This window comes from Macrobrachium nipponense, chromosome 15 (genome assembly GCF_015104395.2).
Source record: "Macrobrachium nipponense isolate FS-2020 chromosome 15, ASM1510439v2, whole genome shotgun sequence".
In the NCBI taxonomy this organism is placed as follows: Eukaryota; Metazoa; Arthropoda; class Malacostraca; order Decapoda; family Palaemonidae; genus Macrobrachium; species Macrobrachium nipponense.
In genome coordinates this window covers 41,499,434-41,511,823 of record NC_087208.1, presented here as the reverse complement: position 1 = coordinate 41,511,823, position 12,390 = coordinate 41,499,434, and positions in this window count along the sequence as shown.

The following is a 12,390-nucleotide window of genomic DNA, read 5'->3' as shown; positions in this document are numbered from 1 at the left end:
AATTTAGATTGCCTGCAGTTGACGCCACCGAAACATTTTCTTTGTATACGAGACACATTGCCTTCATAAACTCCCCGACCTGAGCTGTGCGCTGCAGGAGCGAGACGGTTGTTTTTGTGACCTTATCAAACAGTTAGCTAAATTAGTTGTTGTTATTATTATTCAGAAGATGAAACTCTATTCATATGGAACAACCCCTTATTATTATTATTCAGAAGATGATCTCTATTCATACGGAACAATCCCTTATTATTATTATTATTCAGAAGATGATCTCTATTCATACGGAACAACCCCTTATTATTATTATTATTATTATTATTATTATTATTATTATTATTATTATTATTATTATTAATTATTATTATTCAGGGAGATGAACCCTGTTCAATTGGAGGCAACTTCCGTTATTAATTAATTAATTATTATTATTAATTATTATTATTATTATTATTATCAATTATTAATTATTATTATTATTATTATATTATTATTATTATTATTATATTATTATTATTATTCAGAAAAGTGAGGCCCTATTCATATGGGACAGCCCCTTAATTATTATTATTATTATTAATTATTAATTAATTATTATTAATTATTATTATTATTTTAATTATTATTATTTATTATTATTCAGAAAGATGAACCCTATTCATATGGAAGAACCCCATAATATTATTATTTTGTAAAGGGTTCACAATAATACAAAGTGTTAAAAGTCTGTGTATAATTTTTAAGACTACAGAAAACTTTCTGTAAGTCTTAGAAATTATACACTGACTCTTAACACTTTGTATTATTGTGGAACCTTTACAACATTATATATACTCTCGCGATAGAGAGTTTTTCTATTATTATTATTATTATTATTATTATTATTATTATTATTATTATTATTATTATTATTATTATTATTTTATTCAGAAGATGAACCCTATTCATATGGAATAAATCCACTAAAGAGGCCACTGACTTGAAGTCTAAACTTCTAAAGAATATTATTATTATTACTTTGTTTATTATTTTTTTTTGTGGGGGGGGGGGGGGGTGTTAGCTGTTGGTTTGTGTGTATCACAGTCCTCCAATTCGACTGGGTGGTTTTTATAACGCAGGGTGTTCCGGGTTGCATCCTGCCTCCTTAGGAGTCCAGCACTTTCCTCACAATGCACTACGCTGTTTCTAGGAGCACACTCTTCTGCATGAGTTCTGGATCTACTTCAGCATCTAGTTTTTCCAGGTACCTTTTCAAGGATGTTATTATTATTATTATTATTATTATTATTATTATTATTATTATTATTATTATTATTATTATTATTATTATTATTCAAAAGGTAAACCCTATTCACATGGGACAAGCCCAAATAAGAACCATTGATTTAAAATCCAAGCTTTCACAGATCATGGTGTCCATTTGAAAGAAGTAACAGAAGGCAATAGGAAGTACAGAAAGAAGAGGTCACTTATTAGATAAAAACACAAATTTAACAAACATATGAATATAAATAGATAAATATTATAAGTAAATTATTAAATGGAGAATTATTTTATGGTAGAAATAAAGCAGAGAATAGTAGCTTTATTTAAAGATTAGGATGTAACAAAGCCTTTTTCTTAGGAGTAGAACCTTCAGGGCATTATGAAGGCTCCACGAGAACACTAGCTTTAAAGATTAGAGGTTTTAACCGCACGTACTGAGATCTATAAACAAGAAAAAATGGTCCTAACTTATCCTTAGTGACCCAAATTATGTTGTATAATTACTGACCTGATATTTCTCTTAACGCAACATGTCTTCATCTATTAAAAAGTGTACTCTATATGGTCAGGAAATGTTTTGTACTTAATGAGACGAAAACTTCCATAAATATGGCTCTGATGCGAGTAATATTGTGGATGAAATGAGGGGAGAAAATACAATTCCTTTACGGAAATATATTCGCAATGAATGCAACTGATTTGCATATCTGAGGGAGAGAGACAGAAAGAGAGAGAGAGAGTTTGCTGATTACCAAGAAATGAAAGCTAAATAAAAAGGCTGCATCTTTAAGGGAAGTTTGTTCATAATAAAAAGTAGAAAATTCATGATAACAACTCTTGAAGTATATAGTTATATAAGTGCATGCGTAAGTACGTGCATGCATGCATTCTCCATGACTTTTCTCACACACACAAAAACACACATACACATATAAATACATATTTATGTATTTTTGTATGTATTTTTGTATATATATATATATATATATATATATATATATAATATATATATATATATATATATATATACATACATATATATACAGTGTACCCCCAAAACACGTAAACCTGCTTCCTCCGCACTGATTCTCCGGAGGTGGCGGAATGGAGTGGTCTATACCCTGGGAGAGGGAGGACAAAAATGGGATATTGCCTCACAACAAAAGGACTCTTGTTCCAGGCAGTTGCGGAACAAAAGGCCCAACTTCCTTACATCATCTCTTGGAAAGTATTTTACACCTGGGGGAGGGGGAGGGAACACGCAGGCCCCTGAAAAGGGAATCGTTCAATTGTGGAGAGGTTTTCCTAAAGGCCCCGGGTGGCGCAGTTCTCTCTCTCTCTCTCTTTGCTTACTCATTAGGTCTTAGTGGAACCTTGTTTTCATCTTAGTATTTGTTTTGTGCTTTATTTGATTTTGAGTATACATGTATGTAATATATATATATATATATATATATATTATATATATATATATATATATATATATATATATATATATGTATATTATATAAACAAGAAAACGTCTGTTTGTTTGTGTGTTTCTTTGTATTGTACAAACCCACATTTCTTGACTGATTTTCATGAGATTTTATTTAGTGGATATCAAACTGGAAAGGTCATGGTGAAAATAGAATTAAAATCGGACCATTGGTTGGGTAAGGGGTGTGAAATTTAAAACAGCAGATATTAGGTCTAATCCATAGTTTGTGAGGTTGCTAAAATGGATAGTAACATTCTCGATGCCTTTTAAGTCCAAGTTCATCTTTGATAGGAAGGGGGGAGGTCAGAAGGGGATGGGAAGGAGGTAATGTAAAAATTACAGAAAATGACAGACATTAGTGTCTAATTCATAGTTTTCTAGGTTGCTGAGATGAATAGTGATACTCCCAATGCCCTTAAAGTCCAAGCTCAGCCCTGATAGGAATTGAGGGCCGAGAAGTGGTGAATGTAAAATGTCAAAAATGCTGGGCAATGTAGCTGAAGTAACTATCTTGATAACAAAGAGAGAGAAAGTGTATTGGTTGTCATTCAGAGATTACCCAGGCAATGCCGGGTTGGTCAGCTAGTATATATATATATATATATATATATATATATATATATATATTATATATATATATATATATATATACATATACATACATACATACATGTCTCTATTTACAGCGCACCCAATGGTTTGCGTACTCATCAGCATCATAACAAACCATGCAAATCCTGTGATTTATAACACATCAAATATATGTTTGAACCAAACACACTAGTGAATATTAAAAAGAAAAGAGCTTACGTCACTAAGCTTCTTTTGCATACTATCTGAATCACCGTATGATTAACAATGCTTCTGTCACTCCCCGTCAAATATGTTGAAATAATTCTGTGGGTTATTTATTTATTTATTCATTTATTTATTTATTTATTTATATATTTTATTTATTTATTTATTTATTTATTTTATGCGTTACATCACTTTTAGAGAGGATTGTTTTTTCTTATAGAGGATTTATTAAATATATAACTTTCGATATATATATATATATATATATATATATGATATATATATATATATATATATATATATATATATATATATTGCACTTTAGTTTTGAGTGATCATAATTCATTAAAGTTAGTTACTTAGAAAGTAGCTACTTATATATATATATACTTGTCAAGACGTTAAGTAGTATAACATTGAGGAAACCGTACTTAGGTCGCTCCCTCTTTATCATGAATATTCATTTATGCATCTCGTTCAGTTTCTGGTTAGTAGTAGATTATTTTGCGCCCGCGCTCTCTCTCTCTCTCTCTCTCTCTCTCTCTCTCTCTCTCTCTATATATATATATATATATATATATATATATATATATATATATATATATATATATATATATATATATATATATATATATATATATATATTTGTGTGAAGGTTATATTTATATGTATATGTGTGTGTTTGTGTGTGTTATATAAATATATGTATATACATAAAATGCATACATACACACTCAAATCACAAACGTCACAAACAAACAAAATCGCACAAGCAACACTGCACAACCGAGCTAGCTATCACACAGCGCTTCGAAACATGAATACGATTCACAGTACAACAAACGATCATATTATCATGATATACAAGACGCATAAAACCACCTCTTCGAATTGATAACTCCGCCATTCGACGCCGCGTGACGTCACGTCCGGGAATAATGCGTATTATCCTTTATGGAAACTTTCGCCCCTTAACGACGGAACTATGGGAGTTGCAGCCCTCCTGTTTATTATTGGAACGGGGGAAGGAAAGTGATCGTCCATCATTCTTTGAGGCGATTAGAAAGCGCAGCTCGGAGTGGAATCGGGTGTCTGTGTGTGTGATTTGTGTTAATATACACTTGCTCTTTTTGCGTATCTACACGCGAGCGCGATTGGGCGTTTGGGTATATTTTGTATGGTGTGTATACACAGATAGTCATCTTGATATGGGAAGTGTATGGTTTGGAAATTGAAAGTCTTTATGTTACTTGAAATGATATATTGTCATTTGAATATGTAATTGCCTTGTGATATTTACGTTGAGAGATACAAACTCTCTCTCTCTCTCTCTCTCAATTTTATACTGCATGTGCAATAGACACTTGGAAACAAGCAGTGTCTCTCTCATTCTTGTTGTGCGTTACAGATTTCAATTTAATGGCGCAGTACTACTACAACGGTTGCAGCATTCGGGACGGCCGAGGGAGGGGGGTGGGGGTGGAAGGGGCGGAGGGTCCAGATTGGGGTCCCAATGCTTTTCATATTCGACATCAAAGGACGCAAAAATATATTCACGTTGCTTCAGCGGTCGGATTGGAACACTGCCCTTTGTTTTGACATTAAATAAATTGATGCAACTTTCTCTTTCTCTCTCTCTCTCTCTTTTTTGTTTATTTTAATGAGATTGATTTGCTTTCTCTCTCATTTTTTCTTCAGTGGTTTCCAAAGTGGGATCTATCTTAGTTTTTGTTCAAGTGGAATTTTCTTGTCATTCTCGGCGCTGGTGACGTCAGCTTGATGTCTATTTTGATATAAGTAAATCATAATATTTTAATCTCTATTTTTTTATTACTTCTGCCAAGCCATTAATTTATTCAGTTTTTTATGTATTCGTAAATATTACTTCTGCCAAGTCATTAATTTATTAAAAAAAAAATTATATTCGTAAATATTCATAATACATTTTTCTTCATATTTTTCACCAATTCTGCCAAGTAATTGCTAATTTTTAAAAATTGACTTTTATTATACTCCTGACATCATAGATTGTTTATATTGATAGTAATGAATTACAACTTTTATAATAATTCTGTATGTGTTATTATTTCATCAAAGTATTTAATTATTTTTTTATTTTCATGACGTCATATATTGTGTATTTATATTCGTAAATATTCATAATATATTTTTCTTCAAATTTGTCACCAATTGTGCCAAGTAATCATTAATTGTTTAAAATTTATTTTTCTTATGTTCATGACGTCATAGATTGTTTATTTTGATAGTGATGAATTACAACTTTTATAATATTTCTTTATGTGGTATTATTTCATCAAAGTATTTACTTATTTTTTTATTTTCATGACGTCATATATCGTATATTTTTGTAATGATCAATCATAAACTGTCATAATATTATTTCTAGATATTTTTGTCATCCTTTCTACTAAGTAGTTATTTATTAAATTATTTTTCTTTAATTCGAATAATAAAAGTTATTGCCTTTTGTGTTTATATTCTGTTAAACTCTTTACATCTAAAATGTCATAATATCTCTTGATATTTTATTATTTCTTGATATTTTTCGCTTACTCGGGGAGTAATCCTACAAGCTAGTTTGTTGTTGTTGATGTTGATGTTGTTGTTGTTGTTCTTGGTGTTGTTAGGGGGGATGGGAAAGGTCTCTGGATAACCCTTAAAAAAAGGTGTTTCGCGTTGAGTTGTAGAAACAGGAATTTTAGGATAGGACATTTTTTATTTATTTATTAGGATGAAAATGTAAAAAATAAGAAATGTGCATTTTAAACTGTACAGAAAAATTTGTGATAAAATATAGCGTATTTATTTTAATTTCGTAGTAGATTTTAGCACGTGTCCCTAGTAAGCTGGAGGTCGGATCACGTTTGCTGTCACTTCCGTCAATTCATTATGTAATTCTACTTCATTTTAAAATATCTCATTTCAGTGACAAACGGAATTCAAATCCGTTTTGAATGTCTGCGTTAAACTTTTGAAAATAGTGCCTCACCTCGGTACTCTGTATAATGAATTGCTGCTCACAAAACACATCCTAATTAAATATATTACCATATGCCAGGATAAATTCGAAACTTGCTTTTTAGAAATAAATTCACCCTGACTTACTATACTGAATTCGTACATTTAACGACCAAAGTCTCCCGGAGTTAAGACAGGAATTATTAACGCTTAATAAAACACGAACTCGCAATAATACGTATATTGTCAAGTGCTTTTTTTCGCGTTTGTCATTTTAATGATGTGGAATGAGGGTTCTGTTTTTTTGTTTTCTTCGCTTTTGAATGGCATTATTAAATGATTTTTTTTTCTTGGAGTCAAAGTTCTTTGTGTGTGTGTGTGTGTATGCGTGTATGCCGCGCGCGTTTGCTGTGTGTAGAGAGAGAGAGAGAGAGGAGAAGAGAGAGAGATTGTGTTTCTGCTTGTTTTATTACAGGGTGTGGTGAGTGTGTTTGTGTTTATATCAAGTGATGTTAAAGGAGTCTCTCTCTCTCTCTCTCTCTCTCTCTCTCTCTCTCTCTCTCTCTCTCTCTCTGTAGGTCGTGTGCCTATAAATTTTTTGTTTTTTTCAAAAATTTGGGGTTTAGGGTTGGATGTTTTGTGGGGTAAATACTTGCTTTATGTTTAATTTTTGAAACCTTAATTTCCGTAAACGTTAAAATTCAAGAAATGGAAATCCGTAAAACTAGTCCCTCTTTCTCTCTCCTTCTCTCCTTTCTCTCCTCTTTTTCTCTTCTCTCTTTTTCTCCCCTCTCTCTCTCTCCTCTCAAACCCAAACCAAAACTTAGTTTTTTCATTGTCCTTCTAAAACAGAAAAAAAAATTTAAAAAAAAATTAATTTAAAAAAAAAAAAAATTAAAATTATTCACAGACGCACACGCATTGACACTTACGTAGAGAACATCGACTTAAAAAAAATAAATAAAATAAACTAATTCTGCTAAAATAGAAATTCACAAAAGAAAAAGATAACATATATAAAAAAAGACAACTGAATTTCATTCTTCAGCGTAGAAAAAATTAATAAATCAATAAATAAACGTGAAAAAAAGACTTGACAGTAAATGTCAGTTCATAACTGTCTTATCTGGCGCCATTTTCCCGCGAATATATGAAATCTGTGAGTTCATGCGAATTCGCGTCTGAAAACAGCTTGAAAAATATTCTGTCATATGGTAATATATTTAATTAGGATGTATTTTTTCGTATGGCAATTCATTTGCGTTCATTAAAATGTAAAGTAGCGACGCGATGTATATTTTAAGTTTAACATTTGACGTTAAATAGAAACAGCAATTAACTTCGGTATTGAAATGAAGTAATGCAGAATTTAAAGAAACTATTAATAATTGTTGAGCAAAAACAAAAAAATGGTAACAGTTTATGTCTCATTAAAACCAAAAATATATAATATATCACGTCAAGAGTATTAGAAAATTAAATAAATATTTAATTCCTTGTCTAAATTGATGAAAAAGATATCAAGAAATTATAATATGGCAATTTATGATTTGTCAATACTAAAATGAATAATTTATGAAGTAGGGAATATAACTGAGACAAGAGATTATGGTATGAATGATTACTTTGAATAAGTGACACAAAATATTATGAAAATTTATGAGTCTTGCTAATATAAAAATAAGAATATTATGCTAATATATGCATATTATAAATACGAATATTGTGCTATATATGTGCATCTTATGAATACGAATATTAAGCTAATATATGCATATTATGAATATGAATATTATGCTAGTATATGCATATTATGAATATGAATATTATGCTAATATATGCATATTATGAATATGAATATTATAGTGAAATATGTATATTATGAATATGAATGTTATGCCAATATATGCATATTATGAATACGAATATTATCCTAATAGATGAATATATGAATATTACGAGTATGAATATTATACGATATCAATATATGAATATTATTATATATATTATGCTTAAGCCGCTACCACTGAGAATGACGTGGAGAGACCACTGAACAAAAGAATAATAAACCGACCACGAAAATAAGATAGAGAGAGAGAGAGAGAGAGAGAGAGAGAGAGAGAGAGAGAGAGAGAGTAAATCAGTCTCACATTCAAACAACAATACGATAAAAAAAGAGAAAGTTGCACCAATTTATTTAATGTCAAAACAAAGGGCAGTGTTTCAATCCGACCGCTGAAGTAACGTGAATATATTTTTGCGTCCTTTTGATGTCGAATATGAAAAGCATTTGGCCCCCAATCTGGGATGACCCCCCTACCCCCACCCCCACCCCCTGATTACCCTCCCCCTTCCACATCCCAAATGTTGCCGCGGGAACGACGACAATGTCTCTCTCTCTCTCTCTCTCTCTCTCATGTGTGTGTGGTATTGGCCAATACACTATTGAATTGATCTGTAACGTGTATCAAGATGAGATTGTGATTAGTTTCTCTCTCTCTCATCCCTCTCTCTCTCTCTCTCTCTCTCTCTCTCACCTGAGGTACACAGCGCAATAAATCAACTTTTACGACTATTTCATACCAGGGACGATAAATTTAGCACCTTGTCTGATCGTACCTACTAAACAGGAGCGGCAGAGATAACGATCATCAGCTGATATCTGATAGCTGATGACTGATGGCTGATGACTGATAGCTGATAACACATTATTTATTTATTCAGAATTCATTCAGTACCTCGGGGATCATAATGATCAAAGGCAAGTGAAACAAAACTGCTAATTTTGGACGGTAATAGAGAAAAAAAGAGAGACTAGTTACAGAGAGAGAAAGGAGAAGAGAGAGAAGAGAAAACTTAGTTACACACACATACAGATATATAATATATATTTAAAATAATATATATATATATATATATATATATATATATATATATATATATATATTTATATATACATATTACATGTACATGTACATGTACATGTACATGTACACGTACATATACATATTATATATGTACACATACACACATAAATACACACATTTGTACTATTTATGAACAATAATCAGTGACTTTAACATTCACAAATACGTGAATTGTAAAAATAAATAGTCGACAAATAATTTCCATAAAATAATCAGAAAAAGACAAAATAGTTTACAAAGTACAAATCATAACAGGAGTAGTAAAAGAAATGAGTAACATTACAAGAAATCACGTAAGAAAAAAAAAAAAATTTATTTCCCAAAAAGTAGCAACATCTGATGACCTAACCTTATCTAGTACAGCTAATATCTGTCTGTCCTTTGAAAATGGTAATACTAATTATTATGAAAAATGTCCAAAAATATGTCAGTGAAAGTATTAAGAATATTTTATGAAGTTAAAATAGAAATTAGTATTATTTGATAAAATTTCATATTTGTATGAAAGATAAGGGGACATTAATTTAATCAATATTGACCACCATAACTGAATAAGAGCAGCTCCTTCTTGGGTGGAATGCAAAGCACTACATTATTAACATCCATCGTGCCATCCGTTGATCTTTGATGCTGGAAACGAAATGCTTTGCTATGCTTTGCAACGCTACGAAGTGCCCCTTTTAAAAAAATTAATTTAAAAAAAAATGCCCTTTAAATTTTTTTTGAAAAATGCTTTTGATTTTGCCCCCTTTGGGGGGGGAGTGCCTTTTGAAAAAATGCTTTTTTGCTATTCTTGCAACCCGCTAAAATTTGAAAGTGCCCCCCCTTTTAAACTTTTGAAATAATTTGAAATGCTTTGTAGTGATTTGAAATGGTTTGCTATGCTTTGCAACGCTTCGTAATGCTCTGAAAGTGCTTTTGAAATTTTTATTTTTTTAAAATGCCTTTTTTGCAAATAATTTGCCAAAAAGTTTTTTGTAAAATAAATAATTTTTTTTTTTGCAATGCTTCGAAGTCCTTTGCTGTGCTTTGTAATGCCTCGAAATGCTTTGAATTTCTTTCAAATTATTGAAGTGCTTTGAAATGGTTTGCATTGCTTTGAAATGCTTTAAAATGCTACGAAATGCTTTGCAATGCTTCCAAATGTTTGCAGTGCCTTTAATGGCTTCTAAATGCTCTGCAATGCTTCGAAGTGCCTTGCAATGCTTCGAAATGCCGTGCAATGCTCCGAAATGCTCTGCAATGCTTCGAAATGTTTTGCCAATGCTTTGAAATGCTTTGCCGGTGCTTTGCAATGCTCTGCAATGCTTCGAAGTTACTTGCAATGTGTCGAAATACCGTGCAATACTTCGAAATGCTCTACAATGCTTCGGAATGCTTTGCCGGTGCTTTGCAATGCTTTGACGGTGCCTTGCAATGCTTCGAAATGCGTTGCCGATGCCTTGCAATCTTTCGAAATGCTTTGCCGATGCCTTGCAATCCTTCGAAATGCTTTGCCGGTGCTCTGCAATGCTCCGAAATGCCCTGAAATGCTCTGCAATGCTTCGAAGTGCCTTGCAATGTGTCGAAATACCGTGCAATGCTTCGAAATGCTTTGCAATGCTTCGAAATGCTTCGGAAATCTGGGCTGCATTGTCGCCACCAGATGGCTTGTGGCACTCTCGTTGGGCACTGGGGTGATGTGGTGGCAATGTGGGATATTTTATTCCTTCAGAATATTCGGTGCCATTGTGTTGGCAAACTGGGCTCTCTCTCTCTCTCCTCTCTCTCTCTTCTCTCTCTCTCTCTCTCTCTCTCTCTCTGTTGGTGTGTAAACGCTGGAATAAGTAATACGATAATACTTTACCGTTAGTTGAAATCTGAAACTTATTTAAGAAACAGAATCATAACTAATTCTCTCTCTCTCTCTCTCTTTTTCTCTCTCTCTCTCGCTCTCTCTATTCTTCTCTTTTGTTGCTTGTCTCTCTCTCTCTCTCTCTCTCTCTCTCTCTCTCTCTCTCTCTCTCTCTTTAAAGGAGATATTCATGTTTTTATAAACACAGGAATGTTGACGATATTAATACTATTAAATTGAAATTCTCTCTCTCTCTCTCTCTCTCTCTCTCTCTCTCTCTCTCTCTCTCTCTCTCTCTCTCTCAGGGTGATATTCATATGTGTATATAACAGCAATGTTGATATCAATACCATTAAATTGAAATCTGTGACGTATTCTCTCTCTCTCTCTCTCTCTCTCGATGAATTACCTATGGGTATGGTTATTAAAAAAAAGATATCGTAAACATTGCCTGTAAATAACTACCGACATTTACAATGATAAACAACATATGCATTGTTACAGCAACATGCAATGGCAATGCATTGCAAAAAAAAAAAAAAAAAGCAAAAAAAAAAAAAAAAAAAAAAACTGAAAACGAATGTAAAAATAAATAGTATGGCCGCCGTCAGCTATGTGTACGACACTCATGGGAGATGTTGTTTATCAAACACGGGAAAGGTTGTTTATTTTATTTATTTTTTGTAATATTTGCATTATGGCTTTGAGGTAAAATAAATTGAGGAAAAAATTGATGACAGGAAATGTATATGATAGATATACGACATGTAAGAGGGTTTGTATCAGTTATATATTTTATGAAGTATGTAAGTAAAATATATATTAAGTATATATATATATATATATATATATATATATATATATATATATATATATATATATACTAATATATTATCTTAGAATAACAGTTTAATTTGCCTAAGGCGTTTTGCAATACTCGTTGCATCTCAAGGGTGCAATTAACACAAAAATAAAAATAAAAAATAACTTCAGATCATATATATATACAGACAAAAAAATAAAAATAAAAGCTTTTGAGTGATTTTGATTTTTGTGAGAATTACAGCCTTGAAGATGCAGTGAGGACTTACGAAACGCCGTTGGCA